The 16,459-nt window shown below is 36.1% G+C and overlaps 1 protein-coding gene across 6 annotated transcripts in view; it reads right to left on the reverse strand.

Annotated features, from left to right (window-relative positions):
* Nucleotides 1-16,459, reverse strand: part of Usp9x (ubiquitin specific peptidase 9 X-linked) — a 135,301-nt gene that overhangs the window by 94,067 nt on the left and 24,775 nt on the right. The window lies entirely within an intron of this gene.

Raw genomic sequence — 16,459 nt, forward strand, 5'->3', positions numbered from 1 at the left:
GGTCTAGATGTCAGACTGTTAGTAAAAACTTCAAAACAGCTATTATGAGTATGTTCAAAAGGACTCAAGGATAAACACTTGAAGGATGACAATTTTTAAAGACTATCAGAGATTAAAGAAAAAAACACAGAAAGTAAGAGTCAGGTACAATAACTGAAATGAAAAACTCCAGAGTAGTTCAACAGCAGCTGAATCATCAGAGGAAACAATCAGCAAACATGTAGATTGTTAGATACAGCAATCTGAAGGAGGAAAAAAAAATGAGCAAAGAATTAGAGAAATGTGTGACACAATTTTAAGCACACTAACATGTACAATTAGAGTCCCTGAAAGAAAAAGATTTTAAGAAATTATGGTCAAAAACTGCTCCAAATTCAATGAAAATCACTTATTAAACGGAGAGATGCAAAATGAGAAATATCAAACTGCCAAAGGCAAATACAGAGATTTCGAAATTGAAAATTGAATTGAAAGAGCAAGCGAACCATCACAGGAAGGATTCTCAATAAGACTAGCTGAAGATTTTTCAATCAGAAACATGGAGCAAATTCAACGTGTTGAAAGAGAAAAACAAAGCCATCAACAAAACTTCTTTCAAAATAGGAGTTAAAAAAATCAATTTGCAGGACAAGGTGGCCCGTGCTTGTAATCCCACTGACTCAAAGAGGCTGAGGCAGGAGGCTAGCAAAGTTTGAGGCCAGCCTGTGAAAATGAGTGAGACCATGTCTCACAATGAAACATAAAAAGTAACTCAAGTGGTATAATGTCCCTGGGTTTTATACCCGGTAACCGCCTTCCCTCTCCCAAAAAATTCAGTTGACAGCATGAGAGTTTGGTAGGTATGATCACTAAGAGGACTGGTAACTCCAATTATGCAATTATATAAAAAAAAAAAAAGCACAGAAGCTGGGGATATATAGCTCAGGAGCAAAGTACTTTCACAAAATCCTCATTTCAATTCCTAGTACGGCAAAAAGGAAACAGTATGAATGTGTTTCTTCTTTCTTAACTCATTTGAAATGCATTGCATAAAACAACCACCTGTATTTAATGAACTGTTGGGATTATTACATATAAAAATGTTTCCCATTAACAGCACAAATTAGCTCAAAAGGACCTAGACTTACGGTCAAAAGCTCAACAATCTAGGATGTGGTGATGGATTCTTACAGATAAAACATCAAAAGCAGGAAGAACATTAATAAAACCAGTTAAGTTAGATTTTATTAAAACACTTTGCCAGGCGTGGTGGTGCACGCCTGTAATCCCAGCAATTCAGGAGGCTGAGGCAGGAGGATCACAAGTTCAAAGCCAGACTCAGCAAAAGCAAGGCACTAGGCAACTCAGTGAGACTTTGTCTCTAAAGAAAACACAAAATAGGGCTGGGGATGTGGCTCAGTGGTCAAGTGCCCCTGGGTTCAATATCCGGTATCCTCCCCCACCAAATTAAAAACTTAAAGTGGGGGTGGGGAGTGTTAACAGTAGTAGAGTGTATGCTTAGTATGTGAGAGGCCCTGGATTCACCGAAAAGAATAAAAACTTAAAAAAAAAAAAAAAAAACCTATGGTTCAAAGGTCACTATAAAGACAGTGAATAGAGAACTCACAAAATGGAAAAAAATTATAAATCGTGTATCAAAGACTTATATTGAGAATATAAGAATTCATAATAAAAAGACAATCCAATTAAAAAATGAGCAAAGAATCTGATAGGCATTTGTCCATAGAAGAAAAACAAATGACCAGTAAGCATATGAAAAGATGCTCAACTTTGACCAAAGAAATGCTAATAAAAACCACAATGAGATACCACTTTGCACCAAGGAGGATGGCTACAGTAAGTGCTGACAAGAATGGGAAGAAATCAGAACTCTCATGTATTGCTGACAGGAATGTGAAATGGTGCAGCTGCATGAAAAACAATATGGCTAAGCCTCAAAAAAAGTTCTAGAATTTAACCATATGACTAAGATCTGGCAGTTATTCCTCCGAGTGCCTTAAGACTTGAACAGATAGGGGGCTGGGGATGTGGCTCAAGCAGTAGCGCGCTCGCCTGGCATGCGTGCGGCCCGGGTTCAATCCTCAGCACCACATACCAACAAAGATGTTGTGTCCGCCGAGAACTAGAAAATAAGTGTTGGAAAATTCTCTCTCTCTCTCCCTCCCCCCCCCACTCTCTCTTAAAAAAAAAAAAAAGACTTGAACAGATATTTGTACACCCATGTTCACAGCAACATTACTCACAGTAGCCAAAAGGTGCCAAATGTCCAAGGCGAATGGGGAAACAAAATGTGGTATGTACAAATAACACAGTATTATTCGTATTTTAAAAGGAAGGAAATTTTGTTACGTTAAAGATGGTTGAACCGTGTAGATATTACATTGAGTAAAATAAGCCAGTCACAATAGAACACAAATATTGTATTGACTCCACTCATATGAAGTACTCTTAAAATCATTAAATTTATAAAGAAAGTAGAATGGTAGTTGCCAGCTTCCCCGAACATATTAATGTTTTGTACCAGTGAGTAACAGAAGCTGAACTCGGCACAGAGGTAGGGGTTACAGGTCTGGACCAGATCTCTATCCCCCACATTCTTCCTCTTGGCTTTGCCCACATGCTATTTTTAAAAGCATTTATGTGGTTCTATCTGATCTTTATGCATTTCAGCCTTGTCTCAACACAATAACCTCAATCCTTCTTTATACCCCAGCCCTTCCATCAGGTTACCATACCTTTCTTAAAAAGTCATCTATTATAGTTTGTCATGAATTTAAGACCTTTTAAACTATCCTGTTTATTTTATTACAATTTTTATCGTCTTGCTAGTACTCTAATTACAAAGTAACATCACTTTTGAGCAGTTTGCTCTCAATCCCATTTTTCTTTTCTTTTTTTTTGGTGCACAATTTTGTAGAATGCAAGGGTTTTTTCAGCCATGCATATATACTGCAATATAAAAGGCCTTCAACAGATGATGTTTAATTTTCAAGTACCATCTTTTTCTCTGAAGGTGGCTAACACCTCCAGAAATTGTTGGAAAGCTTTAATGAGAGAATGTATGTGAAGTGCCAGGTACACAGAAGGAACCCAGTAAATGGTAGGTGTTTTAACAAGTGTTGGTTATTTCTCTCTTGAAATGCTAATCAGATTGTTATTGACTCTTGACAATTCTTATATTTGAACCTTCAGAGGCTCCTTATGATCTCCACACCAGCCCAGGGGAAAATTATTCTCCAAACTATAAATTACCAGGATTTTCTCCCAATATAAGCGAACTCCAACAGTTTTAGTAATGTAAACTGTTATTATAATTATAATTATAATTTATTATAATTTATTATAATAAATAATAAATTCTATTCAATTAACACAAAATCCTACTATACTTTAAAATTACTTAGTCCTACTTTTTAAAAGGTACATTTCAAGTCAAGATATCTTACCCTACATAAGACAATTCACAGCACAGTATTCAGAGTTTGTGCTGGCTCCCAAGAAAATGTGATAGTGGGAAGAAAATGCAACAGTGGGGAGATTAAAGAAACCATAACAATTTGACATCAAAATTACGCAGTGCTATACAACTTAATATCCCTTGAATGAAAGGATAAACAAATGAACCATCCTTTCAGGTGGAAATATAAGTATCTTTCCCACACAAACACAGAAATAACCTAGTAAACATTGGCATTGTAGTTTCAGTTCCAATAATCCAACTCCAAGCACCAGGTTCCTATCAACACCACCAAGCTGGCTCAAGTTTACTAATTCTGTTCTACTTTAACAGATTTTTTTAAAGCTAATTCAGTTACTTTCTATTTTAATGTTCCTTAAATATATGCAGAAATGAAATTAGGATTAAACTCCTTGTGTTTACTGCTCTTACATAACTATAAAATCAGGACAAATTTTTAAACTAAATATAAACAAAATCATTAATATTAATAGAATGTGACAGATGGCAGCATATTTCTGCTAAGGCATGGGTTCCTCTGAGTTTTATATATCATATCACATGGGAGACTTAGCTCTCCTACTTCTACTTGAATTACTATACCACTTTGTATACATGGTGTGTTGTGACATCATTTGCCCTTGGAGCCCACAACTCAGGTGTTAAGTTTATCTCTATATTCCCACAAAACAAATGGTACAACTGAGCACCAAGACATTAAAAAAACAGAGGTAATAAGTACTGAAATGCTATCAGTTCTTGATTATAAGGCAAAGTCATTCAGGTAATCCAAAGTACACATACTTATGATCAACAGTATCATAGAAATGAGAAGACTTGCTTTAAAAAAAAAAAAAACAACTTTTAATTTGAACATAAATTCAATGTTCAAGGTCAACAAAGAGATACTTAAAAGGCCAGAATCTTGCAGATAATGGGAGGGATGGCTCAAAGGATATTAAGATTTGGATATTAAGTGCTCCAAATTTAGGAAATGCTGTATCTTTTCTCCCCTTGGACATTTTGCCACAACACTGTGAGGCCCACTACTGTATGCGAAAAAGCCCCCCTCAACCCATCTATTTCCTTTGTCATTGATACACATTACAGTTCTAACCCTGGAACAAAAAGTTAATATTCACCATCTATATTATATGAGGATTTATCATGTACATATTACTAGGTCTCTTTTCAAGACAAAGATACACTTTTATATATTCCTTTATTTACTACATACTTACAAAGGGTGTGAGGTTCCAATAAATTCCAGTCCCTAAACAAATCAGTCAATTAAAAAAGTGATTAATGTTGACCTAAAATATTAAGAACAAGTCACATATCAGGTACTCAAACCTCCTGTAACATTTATCCTTCTACTCTGTTGAAATGACAGGTTAAGATAAACAACTCAATTTCTGTTAATAGCATTTATCATGTTTGTCAAAATTATCAACACTTTTAGAAGTTATAAATCCAGTCATGAAATGCTGGTCCAACACAATGAAATAAAAAATCTCATTTTCATCATAGTCAACATTTCAAAACAAATCATTAATTATAAGCATTTTGTGTGCATCTTTTTGCCTGGAAGATCCCAAGACTAGTTTGCTTAAGTTGCAAATGTAGAGGTGTAAAGGATCTGAAAAAGGAAACCAAAGAATTTCAAATTCCTTTTCAATGAGATTATCTACCATGTATTTAATTGCCTTGTGATCTAATTCATATAACCAAACCGTTTGATAAAGTGTACAATTAACTGGGTTTTCATATATTCAGTTGTACAATTATTGCCACATCAATTTCAGAATATTTTTTTCACCCCCAAAAGAAACCCCATACCAGAGCTGAGGGTGTAGCTCACAGGTAGACCACAGGCTTATGTGTGAGGCCCTGGGTCCAATCCCTGGTGGAAGGAAGAAATCCCATACCCATCAGTAGCAATCACTCCCAATTCTCTCCACACTCCTTTCAGCCCCAAGCTAACCTATTCTGTGTCTCAATGAATTGAAATGTTTTGGATATCATATAATATGATGGCATCATATAATATGAGGTCTTTTGTAAATGGTGTTTTTCACTTAAGAATGTTTTCAAAGTTCATCCAAGTTGTAGTATGTATCAGTACTTCATTTCTTTTATTCCTAAATATTCCATTTTATATATAATATATACATATACATTCATCACTTGATGGACATTTGCCTTGATTTCTCTAATGGAGTTTTAAATATATAAATTCCATTAAGCTGCAAAAGGATGGCAAGTTGAAGGACATCTCAGCTAATTAGCAAGGTCTCATCTCAAAAGTTAAAACAAAAAAAAAAAAAAAAAAGCTAGAGATGCAGCTCAGGGGTAGTAAAGCACCCCTGGGTTCTCAGGTATCTCACACACACACACACACACACACACACACACACACACACACGAAAGAAAGCACACTTTATTATATGTAAGTTATAAATTTCAGTTTAAAGAATCTACAGTAGATAAGTAGTCACTCAATAATACTGAATTCTTCTGGCTTGGCATTCTATTGCACTGGTTCTCTCAAGAAAGTGTGGTGTAGGCCTTTAATCCCAGCAGCTCTGCAGGAGGATCACAAGTTCGAAGCCAGCCTCAGCAACTTATGGAGACCCCATCTCTAAATAAAACATAAAAAGGGCTAGGGATGTAGCTCAGTAGGGTTAAGCGCCCCTGGGTTCAATCCCTGGTACCCTTTCCCCAAAACAAAGTGTGGTGTAGGGACTCCTAGAGTCTCTGAGATCTTTTTTCAAGGGGATTGAGGTCAAAATTATTTCCCTAATAAGACGTTTGCCATTTTCACTGTCATTCTCTCTGTTACAAAGGACTTCATCCAGAGGCTACATGAAATATTATATCACAACAGACTGAAGTAAAAAACAGAGAATCTAGCTTCTAGAGATTTACAAAAATTGTAAAACAAAGTCACCGATCTCACCAAGGTTTTTCTTTTAGAAAAATTCTTTATCATAAAAATACACTAACATGCCATGGGTTATTTTTAAATACATACATAATTTTTAAAGATATATTTTAAATTTCCAAAATAGGAAATATTGATGGATGTAGTCCCACATAAAATCTCTCTGGGGTCCTCAATAATTTAAGAGCATAAAAATCTTGAGACCAAGTTTGAGAATGACTAGGCTAAGAAATACAATTAAAAAATAAGTTTCTTTTGCTGGCTCTATTACAATAATGAAAATGAGGTCTGAGTATTTTCTCTAAATCATCTATGCCAGACAAAACTCACTGCTACTGTACGTACCTGTATACTTTCATCCTCAATTCCAAAAACATGATTCCCCGGTAAATATTATTTTCCCTAGCTGGCCATATCACTTTAACAGCTGTAATGCTCTTAAAAGTTAAGCCAAACTTCAGATAAAAACTTAACCAAGCTTTGATCTAGGGTTGTAGCTTGGTGGTAGCCTGTGTGGGTAGATTCCCAGCACCCTGCAAAAAACAACCAACTAGAAAACAAAGCAAAACAACTCTAAACCTTAACCAAACTATAAGCTGCTCTGCCAGTAAAGAAATTATACCCCTGGCTACCAAGTGTATTGTGCTTAAATTCACACTATGAGCTATTAGCCAAGTACAATTAACCCATTCTAAATAAAACAAAGCCTCCCAGACCCCACAAAGACAAAGAATCATAGGGGAGGAAACATTCAAATTGTTACACTATCCTTCCATTTACGTGCCAATCCAACAACTCCTAAATCTATTAACTTTTTACTTTATTTTGCTTTAATTGAAATTTTCTCAAGACTCCAGTTTTATCCACATATCTGCTGATAAATGTAAAATTTAAAAACTTAAGGGTAAAAACAAAAGACCTACCTTAAGTCGTGTCTTGTATACACACCTTGATTTTACACATAAGCATAATAAGAACCCAAAAAGTTAGTGAAATGATTTTATACAGAGTGTGGGATAAATGGAACTATAAAATACAGCCCTTCTGACTGGAATCCAGTTACCCCTCCACTACATCACTCTTACGTAAAATATGAATGCCATTAAACATACAGAGATACGAAAAATTGTGCTCTATATGTGTAATAAGGATTGTAAGCAGAGCCTAGAGTTAACACACTCTGATGCCAGATTCTAGCCCCCTGTATTTGGGAAGGGTGAAGGTGAAAAACACGTATGTTAATAATCCACTTCTATAACCCAGATTCCTTTCTCTCTCTGCCCTTTCAACACACCTCAAACAGCAACCGCAATCACTGAAAGAGAACTGGGGTTAGGAGAAGGAGTTGAAAGAGAAGACAAGAGAAGTATTTTGCTCAGGACTCCAATGGTGACAGAGAAGCCAAAGTCAAATTAGCAGCACATCCCTCATACAATGGGAGCCCTGTGAATCTCATTCCTCTATATTCCATTCTCTAAATCATTGTTTATCATCACTTAGCAGAACTATTAAAACATTGTCCCAATACCCTGCTATCTCTCTTCCAACACAATGTAGGCATCAGAATTACCTTAAAAACAAATGTACACATACAGTCTCACTTAAACATGAAGGCCTAGCTCATTATCTCAAAATTTAAGTGCCCTAACATGACACTCAAACAATCCTTTGTGACTCGGTCTCAAACTACCTTTGTAGTCTCATCTTCATGCCCCATCCCTCTCAGTAACTCCAGTGTTCCGTCTACATTCTGCTAGTTTTTCCTCCACAAACATTATCCTTTCACTTTTCATTGATCCTTTATCAAGTAATGATTCTCAATTAGGGCACATCTGGAAATGTCTCATGTAATTTTTAGTTGTCACAATTTAAGAGGAATGGCACTTGTGGAGAGAGGTCAGGAGTGAGTAGGACAGCATCCCACAACAAACAATAATATGGCCAAACAGTGTCACGGTATATAAACCTTGCCTATCTCACATCGATCCTTTGCCTTTCTGGAAGTCCCTGTTCTAATCTATAAAAGCCATCAACAAAATGGCACACCTCTGGGCTGGGGTTCTGGCTCAGTGGTAGAGTGTTTGCCTAGCATGTGTGAGGCACTGGGTTCGATTCTCAGCACCACATATAAATAAATGAATAAAATAAAGGCCCATCAACATCTAAAAAATTTTTTTTAAAAAGGCACACCTCTGAGGACCAGTAAACCACACCCAAACCCAAACCAAATAATTTCTTCAACTCTTTTACCACTGCATTTTCTACTTTTGTTTTGAGGTGCTGAGGACTGAACCCAGGGCCTCCTACGTGCTAAGCACAAGCTCTACCAGTGCTCCTCAGCCCCTCATACCACACAGCTCTTACTCAACTGGATAGTTGTCTGTCTGGCCCATTTGACCTAAGAGCCTTGAAAGTAGAGATTAATTATCTTTATACTCCCCCTGTATCAAATGTTATTGAATGAATTCAATTTAGTCATTACAGTAAGATAGCCATCACCCAGTCCAAGTTCTTCATTTTATAATCTTATGGAGGTTAAACCATTTGCTCACTAGTTAGTAGTTACAACTATAAGCCAAGCCTTTTCACTGAGATTAGAGCTCTTTTTATTACCCATTACTCTCTCACAATTAAACTAAAGAAAGTTGCAGCCACTCATAAAAGACCACTCAGAGCCATGAGTGGTGGCACAGGCCTATGATCCCAGCTACTTAGAAGGCTGAAGCAAGAGGATCACAAGTTCCAGATCAGCCTGGGCAACTTAGTGAGATCCTGTCTCAAAATAAGTAGCAGAGCACATGCAAGCACAAACCCTTGGGTTCAATCCCCAGAACTAGGGGGGTAAAGGGAAACCTCTCCCACAGCCACCTTCCCAGGAGCTGCTTCTGAAGAAATACAAAGAAAAAATAGAAGAGTTTAGAACAAAACAGAAGCATAGGAAAAATGCTATCCAAGTTCAGAGAAAATAAAGACCACTCCCAATTGGAGAGAATTAGAAAATACTCCTCAAAGATGGCATGTGGCTCAAAGGAGATGGAGCTCCAATAATAAAACCAGGGAATATGAAGATTGGAGCACCGGGGTCAGCTATGGACCCTTTGATTAGCTGGGGAGGTTAAGAAAACCTTGCACTGTAGTACATGCCTGTAATCCCAGGAACTTGGAAGGCTAAAGCAGGAGGATCACAAGTTAGAAGCCAGTCTCAGCAACTTAGGGAGACTGTCTCAAAATAAAAATGACTGGGGATGTAGCTCAGTAGGAAAGTGCCCCTGGGTTCAATCCCCAATACAAAAGAAAAGGGGAAGGGGGATAATCTTGTTACAGCAGACTGGACTAGCTGGCACAGTAAGAGTTTTGAGTAATTTTGGGGAGAGAACACACTTGGAGGTGATTCTTAAGGCTATGTACCTGAATAGAAACCAAATAATCGTCCTATGATTTTATGATGCATTGACAGGATTCCCCTTCTCACAATGAACTGAGTATCAAGGCAATCCTTAGCTTTTATATGGCTCAAATAATGACATGCTCTGACATCAGACAAGGAATACACCTGAACACACTCCATTAGGTTCTTCCACCAACTCTAGGTCTGGCCCCACAATCCCTTTTGCCTGAGCTCAGGGAGCTCCAAGTCAACAACTCATTAAGAATTCTGGTAACTCACTAATATACTTCTACAAAAGACACAGTAAATAGACATATACACACTGATTAAATATATGTAAATGAAAGCGCAAGCTGTGGCTCAGTGAGTGGTAGAGTGCTTGCCTAGCATGTGTGAGGCACCGAGTTGGATTCTCAGCACCACATATAAATAAATGAATAAAATAAAGGTCCATCAACAAGTGTATGTTTGTGTATATATGTGTGTGTGTGTGTGTGTGTGTGTGTATGTAAGTGAGATTTCCTGTAGTCATTTCCCTAAGAATCCAGACAAATGCTATACATTGGCATCATCCTTTAATTTACAATGCATTCCTGAGCTGGGCAAGGAGGTTGCATATCTGTAATAACCAGCTACTCAGAAGGCTGAGGTGGGAGGATGGCCAGTTCAGAGGGCAGCCTGGGCAACATAGGCAGACCCTGATTCAAAACAAAAACAACAACAACAACAAAAACTCTAACAATTTATTCCTGAAAATGTGACAGAAGTCAAATCTTTCAAAGTCAAACAATAAAGTCACATGGTTTTAGGGGTTTTCCCTGCTTCCAGAAAGCAAGAAAACAAACCCCCATTACCTTCATCTTTCAATAACATTTGCCATATTTTTCTACTTCATTCACCACCACCTAACAAGGTCAACATAACCCAACTAGCACAACCTAAACCACTAAAGTTAAAGATTCAAATCCCTAATCAGTTCCTTGACTCAAAGATACTCAGTTTGCTTTTTCACTCATTTTTTATAAAAATACACCTGAACTTGCAAGTAAACAAGATATAGGTGTAAAAACACAGTAAAGCTTTTGAAACCAAATTGTTCTCTGGCAGTACTATTTTGCAAAAAGAAAAAAATCTCTTTCGTGAGTACTGCACAGAAGTCTGAACTTGACTGACTTAAGAAAGGAGAGGCTTGGGGTTGAAGTTGAGACTATACAAAAACTAAATCTATCACAATTGAAGACTAACATTTTTTCAATGGAAAAAAAGGTATAGTATCCAGAAAGCAGGGCTCATTGTAAAGTTCGTATAAAAGACCCTCGATATATCCAACTATAATCTGCACTGTCATGTCATTTCCCTAGTTCACAGAACATTAAGGAAACAAAGGCCAAAACTACAACTTACAAAAATAAAAATATATTATCAAGAAAACAAAATCATTTAAAAAATTTTAATAAAAAAAAAAAAAGAGCCTGGAGTCTTTCAGTGTTCATGTAAAGTATTCTGTACACATCAGTAACTACTTAAGAGAAAATCAACAGACACGTAAAATGAAACAGGCTTAAAAGAAATTATGTTCATAATATAACTGGCATTACCAAACAAAGGGAACTCCTAAAAAGGATACTGGAGGGCTAGGGCTGTAGCTCAGTGGCAGAGCGCTTGCCTAGTATGTGTGAGGTACTGGGTTCCATCCTCAGCACCACATAAATTTTTTTTTAAATATATTAAAAAATAAAGGTATTCTGTCCATCTACAACTACAAAAAAACCCTTTTAAATAGGGTATTGCAAAAACAAAATCATAGAAGTGGGAACACATGGGAGGTGGTTTATGGAGAATTGGGAGAGAAGTAAAGGGGGAATAGGGGATCACAAGAAAAATGATGGGAAAACAAGTAGTAAAGTTATATTAAAATTAACTATGACGAGAGTTTTGAACAGTCTTTACAAAAGTTGTCTCTTAAAAGGGGGGGAATATAAAAATAATGTCTTTCATCTGGGCATGGTGGTGTGTACCTGTACTGCTTGCTACCTGGGAGGCTGAGGCAGGAGGATCCCTTAAGTCCAGGGGTTTTGGACCAGCCTGCACCTTACCTTATTGAGACCATGACTCAAAACTATACAGCAAAAAAGCCTTTCAGGATGAACACATGGCACATACTCAAGTCCTCAGGCAGAAGACAGAAGATCTGTGAAAATGTGACTTATTAAACTGGTTATGTAACTCAAGAGGATCTTTAATAATTAGAAATTCAGAGGTAAGCATTTACCCCAAAAAGTTCATCACAGCATAACAAAAAAAAAAAAAAAGGAGAAAAAGAAGAAGAATTTAAAAGTCATGGAGGAAGTTATGTAATAATAAACTCATTTAAAAGATTATAGGGCTATGAAAAATATTTATAGAAAGTTTAAAAATAGAATGGGGAGGGAGTGTACCTACAGTATTTCCCATCTAATTAAAGATAAATGAAAATAGACCTTTCAAATAATATGGGTGCTTCTATATGGTGATATCAGTAGAGGTGGGGTTTTTGTTTACCTTTTATCTTTTACCCCCTTATGCTCCCCAATCTTTTTCTTTATGACAGAACATACTAACTTCACAATCAGATACAAATTACAGAAAGCATAACATCTTTAGAAAGCTTTCCATTAAATATTAAATTATGGCTTAAGTAGCAAGCTTTGGTATTTTGAAAATTAATTTATAAAGAACATTATCCCCCAAGACACCAAATTAATGAAATATTACTGTGTTTGACAATGCCCTTTTCCAATTTAGCTTACACCATTGGCCTGCTTTCAAAATGGTGTTGTCTCACAGACTCTTAACCTCTAAAGTGTTTCTGGAAATTGATTCTTAAATTCACTCTAACCAGTATATATGACAGGAACAATCCTTTCTTACCTTGTATTCCTGTTACCTTGTATATTACCTAATACATAATACTATACCCAGTACATAATAGGCAATTTAATAGACAATTATTGGATTTAATATAAAATACAAAATAAAAAAGATTCAAGATAGATTTAGACAAAGTAATAAGCCTGAAGAAAAAGTAGGATATGCTGGAATTAATCTTTAAGTCAGCATTTCTCTAAGGATGATTCCCAGTATGGGAATTTGTTAGAAATGCCTACTCTAGGGACCCACTCCAAACTTAAACAGGATCAAACTCTGAGGGTGGGCACAGCAATTTGTTTTAATAAGCCCTCCAGTTTGGGAACCACTGCTAGTAACCAGGAGCCAGCAAACCATGGTCACAGACCAAATTCATCCTCCTGTTTTTATTTAGTCCACAAACTGAGAATGGATTTCATACAGAAATATTTGTCAATTTGATAATAGGGATTAAACCCCAATTAAGCAAAATGGTGTATTACCCTCTACACAAACACCAAATTCTATTGTACTCAGACTTGAATTATACATGACTATCTTTAATTTCATTAATACAAAATTTATCCAATGTCCTTGATTTTGCCTTAGCCCACAAAGTACAATATGTTCATTATCCGGGCCTTCACAGAAAAGGTTTGCTGATCTCTGCTCTGAGTTAGAGGTCTTATCACAGAAAATAACCAAATCCTTCTAACATTATCTTGATCACAGACAAAACACTCTGTTAAGGTAAAATGTGGACCTAATACCATAAGACAATTTCCATACTCTCTGAGGTCAAAGTTAAGGGGTAGACTTAAGTAGTTCCAAGTAGGGGCTGGGGTTGTGGCTCACTGGTAGAGCACTCGCCTGGCTTGCGAGAGGCCCTGGGTTCGATCCTCAGCACCACCTATAAATAAAGGTATTGTGTGAAACTACAACTAAAAAATAGTAAATATTTTTAAAAATAATGGAAAAAGATGTAACCAACAACCAAAACTTACAACCCTCAATAACCAGTCAACAGGAAGGAAATGGGCATAAAAAGCAGGAATGGGAGGCTTCCCCCGCTCTCTTTTTTGGTTAAATTTCTTCTTGTCCCAATTCGGACTTCAGAGAATGGGATCTAATATCCAAGACTACCAAGCTCAAAATCATCCCAAGGCAAACAATTCATTTGATAATGGTTAACATGCTAGTCTAACATGTACAGAGCTAGTGTGATTGATCAGTTACAGTTATTGTGAATGGCATTACTCTAGGTGATCTGTAATATACATACACAAAAAAGGGACAGAATCCTGGACCATATCCATCAGGAGGGAGAAAACTCAGTGTTAATTTTATAAATTACAAAGTAATTTTATAAATTACAAAGTAATGGTTTAGAAAATAATGTACTTTGTTGCATACAGAAATAGCTTTATGAAAAAGGTAATCTATACATGCCTATCTTAGTCATGCTACTGCATGTCTTTGAGGCATGCATTTGCTTCATCTGAAAAATGAGGGGGTCTGACTATCACCAAGATCTATTCTAAGACTCATCACAGAAGGATTATTAGGGTCAAGTGACTCCAAGTAGTGAAGAGTATTAGCAAAAGAGTGAAGAATTTTAAAAGATCATACCAAGAGCTAGGGATGTGACCCCAATAAATATTTGAATTTTTTAAAAGGAAAGCAATGCCTTCACAGATATTTAAAATACTAATTTTGGAACTGAACCATAAGGTTCTCAAAAGTGACGAATTAACGTATTAGATACACGTATGTGAAAGAGTGTGTGTGTGTGTGTGTGTGTGTGTGTGTAATCCCTGACCTGACACCTATTAATCTAGTGTCTGAGTTTTTCACTGTGTTTGAGTCTGGAACTTTTGGCAATGTGACTGATAAAACTAAATTCATGCAAGAATACTGCTGCCTAGTGGTAAAAAACAAAATGCAAAGGGTCTCACCTCCCTTTTCCCTAAAATGAACTGCCCCCCCCAAAAAAAACAAAAACAAAAAAGAAGCGGCAGCCAAACAAACCGTAGCTATACCTTAGTAGCTAGCTACACCAGAAGTTTATTTTAAATGCCCAGGTCCTGCTCCAAATCTACCCAACTACAATCTAGAGAGAATAAGACCTAGGCAAAAATACTTTGAAAAAGCTCTAATGATGATTCTGATATACAGTTGGGCAGAAAATCCCTGTTTGGAAGTAATTAAGAATCAAATTGGAAACTCATTTCCTGAATATACATATAGGACACAGAGGTGTATGTTAAAGGCCTCAGGACTTAACATGGGTATGTTAGAATAAATTTTAGGTCAAATATCTTAACAATACAGTATCACATTCCATTCCTTAAAAAGTATATTATATGGGGCTGAGGCTGTAGCTCAGTGGAACAGCGCCCGCCTCACACGTGTGAAGCACTGGGTTTGATCCTCAACATCACATAAAAATAAAGATTAAAAAAAAGTATATTACAATGATCATCACTTTATAACCAATAGTAATAACTGAATGATAAATTCAAGCCCCAATATATATGTGCAAATATTTCCTTTTCCTTATGTAAATTATATTAACTTTAATACTGAAATCCTATTTTCTATGATAATTTAACAAAGAGCTTTGAATAATCTTATGTCATATTAAGAATGCTCATAGGGATAGTTGTACAGCTTACTGGTAGAGCTACAGCATGCAGGAGGCTCTGGGGTTCAATCCCCAGCACTGGAAAAAAAAAAAAAAGGAATGCTGAGAGATCTTACAGTTTTAAGTTTCTTCTTCCCACACAGAATGTAGCAAAGGGGATCAAAGAAATTACACAAACACCAAACAAATGTCTGTTATTGCTATTTTGTTCATTCCACGAAACAATTATCAAATGATGCCACAAAAATGCAAAAGCAAAACCCTTAGTTTTGAAGTTTTTTGTGAAAATTAAACTAGTTTTAAACTAAATAAAACTCAGAATTTTCAAGGTAACAGAATTTCACAATACTAAACATTCGCTTATGGGATAATTTAAATAACCTATCAGGCACAAATTCCTTTTAGGAATGTTAAATTGTCTAACATTATTTTAGTCATAACAAACCCATCAACTTAACTATCACTCTGAACACTGTGGCAAACATATGGAAGACAAAGAACCTATTTGCTACAAAGTTTCATTTCAACATCTCCCTTGCCAAAGATATTTCTCAAATTACATTTTGATAGACTTAAAACTAAATGTAAAGGTATTCGGTATAGCAAACAATTCAAAAGATCTAATTTAAAAAAAAAAACAGTAATCAATATCTTTTCACTAACATGGCACATTTGTTGAAGCACCACTGGTTGAGCCCCACAGACTTCAGACCCTCACCTGTGTAATGGAAATAATACTGTGTACATAATAAATGTAAATGCTTAATAGTGCTGACATATAATACTCAATAAAGTTAATTATACTGATAACTGAAAACAGGGAAAATCCATTCACTTATTTATCCACTTAAAAGTTTTCAACTCTGCATATCAGAATCATACACAGTGCTTTCAAAATATATCTTTGCCCAAGCCCCAGATCGGACACCCTAAGGGTGAGACACAGGAATCAGGTTTTTAAAAACTCCCAAATGATTATAAGAGTTGAGGTCAATGTATTAACTCTTCCCCAAATAGTTTAAAAAGACTATGCTAAAATATACAAGAACTTAATAATAGATGGCTTTCAAATATATAGCTCTTAAAAAGAACCAAATGGAAACCAGAATCCTGTTTCTCAATTTTTGAAATGAAAACCAT

Source organism: Urocitellus parryii, chromosome X (assembly GCF_045843805.1).
Source record: "Urocitellus parryii isolate mUroPar1 chromosome X, mUroPar1.hap1, whole genome shotgun sequence".
NCBI classification, from domain to species: domain Eukaryota; kingdom Metazoa; phylum Chordata; class Mammalia; order Rodentia; family Sciuridae; genus Urocitellus; species Urocitellus parryii.